Genomic DNA, 14,594 nt, shown 5'->3' with positions numbered 1-14,594 from the left:
AGGGAAGCAGAGCCACATGGAGCATGTTTGGAGAGCTCTGCTGCAGTGTTCTTCCACGTTCTGCTCTGCGCATGTGGGTGCAGTTCCTGCCATGCTGAATGCTTGGTTGGGGGCAGAAATTCAGGGCCTGAACATTTGCCACAGAAAGCAGCAAAGCTCTTATGAGAGCTGCAGTCATCTCTGACTGAAGGTAGGTGCTCTCCCCTCTCCTCTGCCTAACGGAAGGATGCTGCTGACACTGCATTTACTGCCTTGTGCGACAGTCAGTACTGAAGAAACCAGTTGTCAAGAGGCACAGACACCTATAGATACACTAAGACTTCAAAACTCTGGGGCGTGCTGTAGTATTTGGTTCTCTGATCAATGCACCTCTTCTATTTCTATACTTTTTAGTTTATTTAAAATCTGCAGACTAATTGTTTCTAGTAAGTCTTTACTGCAATTTATCAATTGTTATTTACTCTTTTCCTACTCCTTTCATGTTTTAAGCAGTACAATGGTATACACGAACCAATGCTCTAAAACCAAAGAATTTTCTGAGCCAAATTATTTAACGGAGACAGACATACTTCAAACTAAGTAATTCTGAGGGAAGTCTTATGACCATCATATGTACAGAAGCAGATTAAAATCTCCAGTAAGAGAGTTTCTCCTCATACTACAGAGTATTCTTGTACTTGCCTAATCCAAACGCATGAAAAGAAAAAATACTTTTTAAAGGTAATTAGTTAAGAACGCTCCTCAGCATTGGCTCTGGACAGGCTTTTTTTTCTAAGTACCAGAACTTTGTTGGGGTCAGCACAGATTGAGAATGCATCAGTGAAGCAGAGTTTCATGACCTCAGTCAGCACATGCACAGTCAACTGTATTGTGACCCATAACTGAAAGTGGCAACAAAAAAAGTACAATCACATTAGATTTACCACACATTTTAAAATGTCCATTGTTACTGCATAATAAAAAGCACTGTGTATTCAGATATTATTCACATAATTTATTTAAGGTATTATTAATTTAATTATATTGTTCACAGCATTGCACAGTAGTTCACAACGAGGAATTCTGAAATGGTATAAAATTGTTTAGAAAAATCATTTAAATCATACTGGAGATTTTCTTTGAACTTTATATTGTAGCTTGCAAAACAGTATTTTCAACACAAAAATGAAACACTTTCATACTAAGAACCTCTCTCCCATAAAATTACATTTTATTTAGTAGTAGAAGACTATTCATCGTACAGTTTACTTGAAATCATGCCTTCTGACTGGGCTTCAATGGAGACTTTCCTTGAACTGTAAACGGCTAAAAACTTTTGCAGAATCATTCTTCTGTGGCTGAATCACACTTTCAGAGTTGGCCAGACTTGAAAAACAAACGCATGCCTCTCAAATCTCTTATTGGATATAAAAACCATACCTTTAACATCAGAATTCTCCAAAATGTTTAGGGTCAAAGCTGTGTTTCCTTCTCCACTTGGAGGTACTTCCCAAACATTCACACACTACAAGAAGAAAAAAAGCTCTCCCTCCCCCAACACCACCCCCACCACCCCACTTTAAAAAACAAAAAAAAGAGCATTATTAAAAATTATACTAAAACCAGCGTAAAGCTATTTCTTCATAACACAAACTGACAAGAGCAAGTGGCTTTCCCCACTTCTTCAACTCAGTTTTGTAGAAAAAGATATAAGCGTTATAAATTAGCACAGTGTTCTATCGCAGTAACCCAATCTTCTGTCCAATCCAGCATAAGAAAGTGGTAACACTATCATTATTGCTACATGGGGGGAAATCTTGAGCCTTCACACAGAATAGATTTTCAACTGCAGATTAGTTACAGATAAGCGTTTTTCATAATGCACTTGAAGGTTACCTAATACTCATTTGACACAACATGACTCATAAATATTCATTTGACACAATATGACTCATAAAGGGTCATATTGTGGCCTTTTTTTTTTGCCTAATACTCCCTAGAGCTGAAAAAACTCAGAACCTGTCTGCAGCAGAAACCCATCAGTCAAAACTGTTTCTGAGAAGCACATAAAATTACAAAAATCCTTCTTCTGCCTTCAGCACAAGCTCTGTAAACTACCTGTCAAAGAATAAAAGCTTTGACTGTAAGTCTGCGTGCTCATAGGAGGACATCAGTAGAAGTAAGATGCCCTGTAAATCCTGCCAAATACGCATGTCGCTAAACTTCTTTGTCAGACAACTCTTACCACAGTCATGATCACCAGACACTGCTCCGCTGCTGCCTTGCATCTCGCCAACACTACTGTTACTTGAGGTTGCACCAAAGAAGATGGCACTCCAAGCAAGACCAGCCTACTCATATGGGGTTTCACATGGAGTAAGAGATGTGGTTTAAAGTGTCCTCAGGCTGAGGAAGGCCTGTGACTTCCCTCATGCTGGGGAAGCATTTTAATGATCTGTTGTTAAGAACTGGGCACCCCAACTTCTACAGCTCTGCTCCAAACGCAGCAATTTTTGCTCATTTTAAAATCTGCTTCTGCACACTGATTTGCCACAACCTCCAAAATTCCCTCTTCCCTTTGACAGGACCAAGGCATGACCCACTCCTCCTCCTCCTGACCAACAATGTAATCCAGCAGCCAGCTTTGCAGCCACCTGCTACTGCAAAATCTAGCCCCATGGAAGGAATTCCCTCTCCCCCTACTGCTAGGCAGCCACAGCTCCAGCCCAGGCTTCCTAACACCCATTGGAAGTCAGTGCCAGTTCTGAGGTGCCTTTGCAGGTCTAGCCATAGACCATGTCAAGACAGATCAAGCACTCCCTGTTCCTCTTCCAGTGTATGCCATCCCAGCGAGCCATGCCCTGGCTCCACACAGCACACATACAAACACATCCAAAGTTTCAGATGCTACACACACCTGCTGAGCATTAAAGCAAACACCTTTAACACTGAACTAACCCAAATTATCTTTCTAAGCCTACAAAAATGTACAGTTTTATGTCTGCTTTCAAAGCTGCTGTGTATCTGGATGTTTTGGTTTCAGTATTACTCAGCACACAGATTTTCCTGCTTTGAAAATAGGAAATCCACCAGCCCAACAGGTAGCCCATTAGTCCTAAGAGTCTGTCCTCTGTTGCTCAACTTGGACACTACTCCCACTGATGTAATTCAAAAGTTTCCTCGATTAAAGGCTACAAGCATGGGTGTGCATGCAGCTGAGTATTTCAAAATAGCCTCTGTGAGCCATGCTGTGGACTTCTGCTTCTTTCTAAAAATATGTCTCAATAGACAGTGGGTGTGCCACTGAATGAATGACTAATAACTTTTTCCTATAAGCCCTAATAAGGATTAGAGGGAATGCTTGCTCTTGGAAACAAGAAGCATTATGGTGTTACAAGATACTGCATCTAACAGGTGGGTGTGCAGAGTGTGCCAACCTACCTGCCAAGACAATGAAAGCAGTAACTTCTTCTATGACAAAAATACAAAACTTCCCTTTTTCCACATATTTTTCAAGCCAGCTATCATTTAGTTACATAGCCACAGTATAAAACAGAACTACGCAAGTTTTCGGAACTATGAGGAATATTAGGAAGTACAACTAGGCAAAGCTCAAATAACTAATCAGCAAGAAATTAAAAATGCTACTTTTTTTTCTATGCATAATACTTACAAGGTATACCAATACATATGATTGTATCTACACTTTTGTGAAGGGGCACTTCAACTGAAAAATAACTTAGAAGCAAACCCTTTGTATCATATGCCCTAGAACATTATGTAGAACTGAACATATTATTGTCTTATTTTGGGGCTATTTTCCATTATTGTTACTACGTTGTAACACTTGCTGTACATGTGACAGCAATGCATGCTGTCAGGGATAACAACTGGGACAGTCAAGAAAAGAGAGATCACTTTTAAAGAAGTCTTTGTCTTAAATCTTTCATATTTGTTACTTTTTAAAGACTAACAACAGTTCTGAAAACATCTATCTCCACATCATCACAGATATCACCAAAATGTGCCACCACTAAGGAAGTACCATTTCTAGGGTCTATCAGCAGTATTAAAAAGATCTCATTTTCAAGTGGCACAGGGGGAAAATAACCACTGAGTACAGAGCATCAAGACTGGCAGCAGATTTCTCATCATTTGAATCTATAAACCAAACCCCACTACATTCTTAATGACTGCTTTCAGCATAACGTGGTGGAACAAGCATGTGAACCCCTTTGGTGAATCCTCTGGCCTCCACAATGCAAAAGTCAGGGCAGATATGCAACATCATCTGGCATGCTACAGGTTCAGACAGGAAGTCATCAAGGGAGCTTGCTCTAAAGAGCAGTAGGCTTCCTCAGATGAGCTGCACATAAATTCTCACTTAGTTTTGAGGAAGGTGGCTCTTCACCATCAGGTGAAAATGACAGAGTTTTAATCAGGTGAAAACAGCAGTGTTTTCAGAAGGAAACAGAACACTCTTGTGTGAGCAGCACAGTATAGCGGAGGAATATGGAGCCAGACTAAGTACCAAGAAGTTACCAACATACCTAATGGCAGAGATAGCTGAGACACAACAAATATTTCTGCATGAGGGCTACAAGTGTTTCTTGAAAAAAGTGCAACTAATCCAGCTGCTGTTCATACTGAAAGTTGGTTGCAGTTCACATACTAAACCCCAAAGATTTCAACTGGTGTACTGGGATATTAAGCACCTTGAAATTTAGGTCACTTACTCTGTTGCCTAAATAGAAATTATAGGTGACTAAGTTTAGAAATCCAAGTTTGACAGCATTGTCCTTAAATTGTACCTGGTCATAAAGAAGGAATGCAATCTATATCACAGAAAGCTGAGGAGATTCAACATTTTGTCCTGGTTTCAGCTGGATTAGAGTTAATTTTCATCTTAGTAGCTGGTGCAGCACTGTGTTTTGGATTTGGTGTGAGAACAATGTTGATATGACACTGATATTTATACTAAATAAAGGACTTTTCGGTTCCTGGGCCCTGCCAGTGAGCGGCTGGAGTGGCACAGGAAATTGGAAGGGGACACAGCCAGAACCGCTGACCTAAACTAGCCAAAGAGGTATTCCATACCATATATATACGCATGCTGAGTGTATGAACTGGGGGAAGAAGAAGGAAGTAGGGACATTTGGCGTTATGGCATTTGTCTTCATGAGTAACCGCTAAATGTGATGGAGACCTCCTTTCCTGGGGATGGCCGAACACCTGCCTGCCGATGGAAAGCAGTGAATGAATTCCTTGCTTTGCTTGCATGCGCAGCTTTTGCTTTACCTATTAAATTGTTCTTCTCTCAACCCTCAAGTTTTACACTCCTTTCCAATCCTCCCCCCCAGCCCTCTGGCTGAGGGGGAGTGAGCAAGCAGCTGTGTGGTGCTTGGTTGCTGGCCGGGGTTAAACCACGACACATTTACACTAGTCTGTGATGCTTTGACAAATGAAGTGGAATGGTTTATTAAAGCACTTAAGGAAAATATCATACATATTAGTTACTTCCATTTAAAGACAGACAAAAAGCTAAGAAAAGCATGCTGTTATAAAGCAAGAGTTTTGACAAAGTACAGATCTGCTGTGCCTGGAAGCAGCCATTCTACCTGCAAGTGTAAGTGTGGCTCTGAGCATGTGAGCAAAAGATGAAACTTCTATACAACGAGAGCTTCTCCTGCTCTCAAATTCTGGAGAAAGCGCAATTTCATTCCATGTACATACAAAATGGCTTAGCACATTTCAATGCTGTTGTCAAATTTACAGGATGAGCTCTGTACTCAAATTAAAGAGACTGGTAAGACAGTAAAAACATCAGAATACAAAGATGCAGGTGAGTATAAAGACCTCACTGGAATAAGATGACATGTCATGTAGCTTTGAGTTACTATAGATAATTATATTGCAAGAAGTATACAAAACTTTTGCTCAAACAGGCAAGGGTGTGACAACAGCTGAAGCACTTGCATGAGGTCATACAGTAATGACAGTCAGAGGAGCTGAGCAGAATCCCCTGTCAGGTCAATGAAACACAACTTGGCATGGTATTATGACACATACTGGTGATGATCTAGAAGAACCTACTTTGCTACAACCAAGCCATAAGATTTACTGAGGTTTTAAAATATAATCACGGTTTAAAAAAAATAAAAAATAATTCCCTCCCCCCTAAAGAAAAAAGGAGTAAGATACTGGTTAAATTTTGAAAACAGTTATTCCCAGATGCTCCAAATGATGTAAAAATTAGCTGCAAACAAGTTAATAAACATACAACAATGAAATCAATTCACACACATCAAACTTGAAACTATTAAAAGAAACCCTTAGTAGCATATACATTAAGTCTATTCTTGGTGCCTAAAAATCACCCCAGACTGCCAGCAGTCCAAAAGGGAAAACAGAAACATACTTAAAAAAAAAAAAACAAACCATGCAAAACCCCCCCCCACACACACACACAACACCTCTACCTGGTATAGAGGAGCCTGGCAGGCTCAAGAGGTGGGCCCATGCAAATCTCATGAAGTTCAACAAGGCCCAAGGCCAAGTACCAGGTCCTGCATGCAGGTAGGAGCACCTCAGCACACAGACCAACAGTAAACATCATACATCCAGCCAGCTGTCACTCACACTCATTTTAAAGGAGCTGAATTTCTCCAAGGTCAGCCACATCCTCCTGAGGAAGCATCTTGTTAATTAGGGCAAATTCAGACCTCCTGTGCAGAACAAGCTGCACCCAGCACGGCCTCATTTTATCTTAAACTCACAGGGACTAAGTGAATATGATTGGAGACAGTTATCTTAATGAAAATAGCCATCCATAAAAGTTCAGTGTTACTGACTACTGACCAATGTTACTGCCTGGAGAGGCCCAATACCACAACAGTTAGCTTTACAGTCTCAAGGCGCAATTTAACAGCTGACTTAACCTGATCTAACTGCAAATTGTTGCTGGAGATTCAGTCCCGTTCTCTACTTGCACCTATATATTCCTGCTTAGTCCCCAATACTGATCCTGGCATCCCTGCAGCCTTGCTTGGACCAGATCAGAGAACTAACCTGGATGAAAACTAGCCCTGTGGTGGAAATTAAAAAACAGTGAACAAATTCAGCCAGACCAGTCCCTCATCTGTTCAGATGAGTTCATCTGTACAGATGAACGAGCATTGCTGCCAGAAGCCAGCCAGTGCCATGTATCTTGCTCTTGGTGGTGGTGGAAGCCCAGATGAACAGGAGCCAGCTGCCATGCTGTGGTCCCAGGCACAGCAAGGAGGTTGAGCTTTGCTGCCCAGGCCACCACAATGCCAGCCCTGGAGGCTGGCATTCAGCTGCAGCAGCCGTGGCACTCCTCTCAACAGGGAATGCATGTTCTGTCCTCTTCTTAAAGTATTAAAAACATAACAAAGGGAGAAGGGAGAAAAATCAAAGAAGCTTATCTAACTGTCAAAGAGGATAAGAGTCTATAAACTATTGTGGTATGTTTTTCAGATACCTGTTTTCTGCAGCAGAGGGTGCCCTCATGAGTGTTTCTCTTATCAATGTCTCTCACTCATAAAAGATGATGGTGTGTTGAGCAAGTACGGACATTGGTGACAGCCAGGGAGTGGCCCATGAGGCAGAGCAGTGACCAGAGGTGGGCAAGCAGCAGCAGGAGCAGCCCATCTCAGAGGCATAGCTGATCTCAGGCACTTGTGACAGAATGAGATGTAGGAAAAAGACAGCTTAAGAGAGACAGACATGAAAAAAATTGAAATATTAAATCTAAGGGCTGCTAGTCCCTTGACCTCAGGCCAGCTTCACAAGGGTCAGCATATTTTTCACCATGACATACAGATAACTAACTAGAATTATTTCTAATTTATTTCTAACATTTTTTTCTAATCACTATGAACAAGACCAGAAATAGGCTCCCAGCATCATCATGTTTGCACTGTTAGGATCCACCACAGCCTTCACATAAAGACAAATGTAACAGAAGCATTGAGCCTTTGAGGCCACACAGCATGCTCTGTCCCAGATACTTGGTATTAAAACAGGAGATGCATTATCTCTCAAAACAATATGAGTGTTCTGAAGGTAACAGGGTACAGCCTGGTACCATATCATTAAATATTAACACAAGTGATAACTGATCTACTCAAGGTGAGTCAACTCTGACCACAGTTTTAACTATTTGCAAAAAAGGAAGTTTAACAAATCAAGTCTAAGCACATAAATTATTGTAAGGCCATGCTACATTATAGTTTTGAGAGCAAAGATGCATCTGAAAAAGATCAGAATGTTATTTTGCTGTTGGGAAAAAAAAACACCAACAGGTGTTTTACAACCATCCCTGAGCCTGCAGTCCTAACAGTTTTATGGAAAGACCCAGTCTTTTGCATTCAAACCGGATTACTTCCATGCTTTCAGAAAAACAAAACAAAACCCTAAACCCATACGTGATATACCTCTGAAATAAACAGTGTCCTGGTAAACTTCTCTCTAGGCCTTCTAATTGCATGGTAGCTGACTTCAAACTTGAAGCAGAAACAGGAGCAAGAGGGTTTTTTATAGAATAGATTAACAGTTACCTAGCTCTAGTCACACTAGTAAACACAATAAAATTTCACGGCAGAAAGAAAGAAAACAAAAAAGCATTATGTTTCCTACAGCTGAGATCCTGTACGTGCTTTTAGTATGGATGAACTAGCACTATCAATAGGCTCTTACTCTCAATTACCTATTTATTTTTGCTGACATTTGGTTCTCAGCAACGTGTAACATTACATTCCCTACACAACATGGTTAAATGCCAATATTTATCTGTTCATGATACGGAAATTTATTGTAGTTGCCCACTTATTACTACACAGGAAAACCTTTCTTCCACTCACTTCAGTCTTACATTTACTGAAACAAAGTTACCCAGGAAGCAGAAAGAGTTGTCATGGAAATAAAACCGATTTAACAGAGATTGCTGCAAAACCTCCATTAATTAACCAATTTATGGTAAAGCCATTTGTCCTCTCATTAAACGTAGTTGGTATCATTTCAATGACACAACAACAAAACCACAGCAGCTCGTTACTTCTTGTATATTCCATCCTTAGTGAGAAATGCATCAGCACACAGTCTTGCAACCATTTTTTATACTTCATCATAGTGTTTAAACTGAAGTGGTGAAAAGGAATTCACGATTTGTGTTGACTTTGAGCACATGTGTGAAGGTCCATCTATAAAACTGCATATAATTTGCTCCTGAAAAAAGCAGTAAAAACTTGTCTTGCTTGTTTTGAAACAAAAAAATTTGATTTAGAATGTAAGTTTAAAAATAGTTTTCATTTCCGAAATCCAGACTATCAAATTCTTTCAGAAAAATGTATTCAATACATGTTTCAATGTTTTCAATAACTATGTTGACAAAATGAAATGGTCCATGTCAAATCTCAGGAAATAAAAAGAAACTTCAAAGTTTAAAGTATAATAAAAGATAGATTTTTGAATAGTTAACATATTCCAACTCTACTCTTGACAGGATACTAGTACACTATACCTGAAAACCATATGGGCTTTCAATGAGGGGGTAACAGCTAATTCAGTTTCAAGCTGGGACAAACTTTGCCTACAAAAAACAGGAAGGTAGAACTAAATGAAGGAACAGCTCGAATATCCTTCTGTTTAGCAACAATTCAGCAACAGAGCCCTGTCTAAACAGATACTGCATAGTGATAATGACAAGAACTATGCTCTAAGGAAGGACAGAGCATATCCAGAGGCCAAATTTTTAGTGCCAAGGATCATTTGAAGTTTAATGTGGATGTTTTTACCAGCAGTATCATTCTACCCCTAGCCTGGCAAATTTGGTAACAGCAAATCAATAATCACTAACCACGAACAGTACATAATACAAAACAGTTCATGCACCTTAGACCATCTGGATGTCTATTTACAGAGCAACCAATTTGTTGCTGTACCTAATGCAAATTTCATGATTGCAAGGTGATTTGGTGGAGGGTGAAAGTGGAGTATGAAAAACACACTACCCCTCATGTGAATGTTCTGAAAGGAGGAACAGGGTAAGCTTCTCAAAGCTGCAACAGCAAAGGAAGAACTGAAGGGGTGAAGACATCGGGTGAAGGTGTAAAGGATCTCCCACCCTCCCTCCAAAGCTCTATTCGAGAAATCCAAGCTAAAAAAAAAGTAGTAATAGACTAGTAACAGCGATAGCATGTCATGTCCTTGCCTCCATGGGCTCTTCTCTGGGTGGCATGGGGCTGTCAACAAACAGCATACAATTTGCAAAACACTCAAGATTTTATACTTTTTCAACTGGTTCATAAAAGGAAGAATACAAACTTTCAGAGAATGAGTGAGAAATTAAGACTTGCCATTGCATGATCTCTGTCATTTTTTAATATATTTGTTAACTGAGAAATTGATGAGCAACTGTAACAGTGCAAAGGCAAACTGCTCAGGTTCTGCTCTCCACTACAGCAGCAACTACGGGATAAATCCACTGCAGGTAAGGCCACTAACATGCTGTATGTTGCCCACAAGGATGAGTGCTCCAAGAGTCTGTGGAGCCTAATGCAGACAATAGGAAGTGCAGAGACTGCAAGGTCAAGCCACCAGCAATTTGAGACACGTTGGGTAAAATGATGCACCGTCTTAATTGTGCTGTTTGAAGAAAGATTTTGGTAAGACAACCCAGTTCTGCATTTCTTCTCCAACAAGGCTTCCCACGGACATCAGTGGGAACCATGGATACATACAGGGTATGTAACCAGACCCTTAATGTATAACCAAAATTCAAACATTTTATTTGTTCTGGAAAAACAAAGAAAAAAAATAGGCACCCCAAAGCTAAAAACCCAGCTGGCCGCTTCCTTTAAAAACTTCTTGATTCTTGCTAGCAGAGGAGCTCAGTGTGGAAGAAAATACTATTCGGTCATGAAAATCTCTCTTTTGAACAGGATTCAAGCAGAGGATAGTTAAAACAAACAACTGAAGAGGAAATGAAGTGTAAACATGGACTCTGACCCCATTCTTATCAAATGTCCCCAGTGAAATCAGCAGGGGAGAAGGACTAGCCAGCTGGAAGCATGTTTGTAGTTATGAGTAAGATAAATGAGAGACATAAAGCATCCCAGTTTCACACCAAATGGATTAAAAAGAATGCAGTGCATAATAGCATTCTTATCATCAATCAAAAGCTGTACAGAATTGCATCCAAGTACATGGGAGATACAGCTTGGGAGATGGGATCCATGGCAATTCTTAAATTTGAACAAATGCAAAACCATAACAGTCTTTCAAATTTGATCCAAAATGGAAATGGGAATTATCCAGTTCCACAGAAAAGACAGCCTTCCTGCCTTTCTTCAGTCTGCCTCCCTACTCAATCAGCAATTTATGATCTGTAATGAGAAGTGCCCTCATTTCAGACAGGTGATCTGGAAGTAAAACTGAACCTACCTATACCAATCAGACATTCCAAGTATCAATATCGTAACATAAGATTAACATCTTTTACATCATAGAAATTCTTTCCTGCAAACCAGGGTCCATTATTTTCCTCTGTGACATATGAACCATTTCTATATAAGGGATTTTAGACCAAAGATGTCTTTAAAGCAGACACATCTCTTACAGAAAGATGGGTGGGAGAATGAAAGGAGCCAATGGGCCACAACTGTGCCATTTCTGTGGAGCATGGGAACAATTCACCTGGACAACACAAATGGAGGATACAAAGCCAAGCAGCAGGGATGCAATTGGGGAGAGATAACATCAGTTCACCTGATGTGCAGCTCACACACCTCCTCTCTACCACAGGAGCCCACATGGTGTTGAAGAGCATATGGGCAATGTTGTTTATTAGCAACACAAACAAGCAGCAGAAATTAAGAGCTACTTCTCCTTTGCTCCTATTTCCTCCAAGTCCAGAAAGAATGATGGGAAAGAGAGGCAGGTATTCTCTTCCAGGGTAAAAGCAAAGCAACTCCACATAAATTTGCTGGATTATTCCTGCTTTACACTTGGGGCCACTTAGGCCACAATTTGTTCCTAGGTAAGATGAATTAATGAATTCACAGGCGTATTTTCCTCTCAATTGCACTGGTATCTAGTGAGGGATAAGAAAGCCCAGACTTTATCTCTGGAACCTACCTTCCTTTAAGACTATGCATGCACTTGATGTTTGCATCCCAGTAAAGACAGAAGCAATCCCCACTGCATCAGCACTGACAGGTGCAGCACTGGCTGGGGCAGCAGCTGCAGCCACTGCAGCACCCGTAGTAGCGTTGCTACCATTCTTTCAGTTATCGGCACCAGAGAAGCCAATCAAAATCTCAGCAGTCTGAAAGTCCACTTAAAAGGAGGGTGGGAGAGAAAAAAACCCAGCAAAACTGTCCAGCCACTACCTGACCAGATAATAAGGATCTGAGCGCTTACAGATGCAAAGAAGGAAATTACAGGTTCAGAGACATAAGATGTGAAAACTTCTTATTTAAAAGATGTTTGCTGTTGCAGAACACACAGAAGTATGATAATTTGAAGAGGCAGACATTAAACCTGTCAGAAACAACAATACAGGGATTAAAATCTGCCCTCACTGAAACTGGTGGGAACTATGTACTTCATGGTTTAGCCAAGATTTCACTCAAGCAACAGTAATTTCAAATTCTCCTGTTTTCAAAGCTTTACAGAACTTCTACAAATGTTACTTTACAACTGAAATTTTCTTGCAAAACATCAGGTGCACTGACTGCTAGAAAAAAAAAACAGAAGCACATCAAAGCATTAAAAAACACAGCTTTTTGGGGGTAACACACATGGAGGCACACTGTATATCACTCCATTCTTCAGAAACATACCAAGTCAGGATGAATGCTTCTGGGCTCTGAAGACAGATGATGAGTGACGAATAGTCACTCTGAGAAAGAAATTAAGGAAAGCCATGAGCAGTGACAGCATCCAGTGATGCCTCCCCTGCAAGGCAGGAGAACCAGTTCATCCACTGGAAGAACAAAAGCATCTGCTAAGAACATGAGGCAGATTCATCTCTTTCTCAAACTTGAAGAAACTGGCATGGTTCCCCAGGCATCGCTTGCCCGTCTGCCTACTTCTGTAAGGTCAAGAGTAAGAAGAAAACCTAAATTATACTCAGCAAGAGAATGACCGCCTGATAGACAGTTATGCTCTTCAGCACTCATAGTGATAGGAAGAACATGTAACTAAACTCTGCATAACCTCTGTAAATAATTCTGATCTTTATAATTTGTGGGATGTGACAAAAAATCATAGCAAAACTATAAAAAACACCACCACCACCCCACGAAATAATTAACAGATAACTCTAAAAGAAATGGTTCTTTTGTTCTCCCATTTTGGAAAACACCTCAGGTGCAATTTCAGTTTTCAATGCTAACTATTAAAAGTCTTTCAGTGGTGCTTAGATGGCCCTTTGTTTCTTTGTTTTCTGCTACAGGCATTGTTATTTACAAAAAAGCAATGTTGATTAATATGTAACAAAACACCTTCTCTGCAAAAGGAAAAAAAATAAATATCAGAAGACTCAACAAACACAACAGCAGCAAAGAGAGGCATTACATACACAAAGTTACCTAATTTTTGCTTACTTGAAAGTAATATAAATCAGAGACGTGTCAGAAGTTGCTTAAGGGGCCACATGTTTATTTGCTACTGGTTGTCAGTTACTTTTGGCCCCATGGTTACGAGTATGCCTTGAGGAGAATGAGGGAATGGGATTATTAAAACCTTCACAGAAGATGTTCCACACAGAAAAGGGCATTTGTGGTTAAGTTAAACGGGCAGCAAAGGTGGATAAAATGGGAAGTGACAGAACATGACTACAGAACAGTAAAAGAGCAAGGAAGTATAAAGCTGAGTTAACCATAAAGCTGGAAAAGTCCAATCAGTACAATAATTTTCTATGTAATTTCACTTTAAATGAAAAAGTCAGTAACTTAAACATATGACTGACACCAATGGAAATAAAAATTATTTTCAAATATTTTTTGCTAACAGAAAGGACTAGACTATCAGATATCAAGAGTGATGTCATGGAGTAAAAACTTTACTTGGAATAGGACATAAAAACTCATCTGACCTATTTCCATTCTCAAGAGAGGCAGAGGAATCTCCCACTCTGAGCTGGCCATTATCCACCTATAGTAGATAGTCTAGGACCTAACTAATTTGATCTTCCTTGGAAGCTGAAATTGTATCTAAATTGTGACTATTGATAGCAGACCTGCCGACACAGGACATGAATCCAGGTTTGTTTTAGTTCTAACACGCCTTCCAGCCCACTTCTCTTAAATACTTTTCATTAGCATACTTTGCTTTTCTGTATTCACAATGATACCTACGTGCAACTTAAAGTACCACCCAGGTCAAGCTGCATTTGTCAAAGGCTCTTATCTGAACAAAAACGTCAGGAAGAGAACAAAGGTCAAACAAGATACAAAGGAAACTGCATTTCACCAGTCTGTCCTCAGAACCCAGGGGAAGTCCAGCAGCTGGGGCTGGGACAGGAAAACACCATCACAGGAAAGCCCACAATACCAAGTTTTCTCAGACATTTTTCCCTTTTCTGCTTTCTC

The 14,594-nt window shown here is 40.1% G+C and overlaps 1 protein-coding gene across 1 annotated transcript in view; it reads right to left on the bottom strand.

Annotated features, from left to right (window-relative positions):
* The window catches only part of LOC119156593 (transmembrane 4 L6 family member 1-like), a 52,416-nt gene that overhangs the window by 23,311 nt on the left and 14,511 nt on the right, over window positions 1–14,594 (bottom strand). The gene's annotated exons all lie outside the window — the stretch shown is intronic.

Source organism: Falco rusticolus, chromosome 13 (genome assembly GCF_015220075.1).
Source record: "Falco rusticolus isolate bFalRus1 chromosome 13, bFalRus1.pri, whole genome shotgun sequence".
Classification (NCBI taxonomy): Eukaryota; Metazoa; Chordata; class Aves; order Falconiformes; family Falconidae; genus Falco; species Falco rusticolus.
The sequence above is the reverse complement of the archived record's forward strand: the minus strand, read 5'-3'. Positions and strand labels throughout refer to the sequence as shown.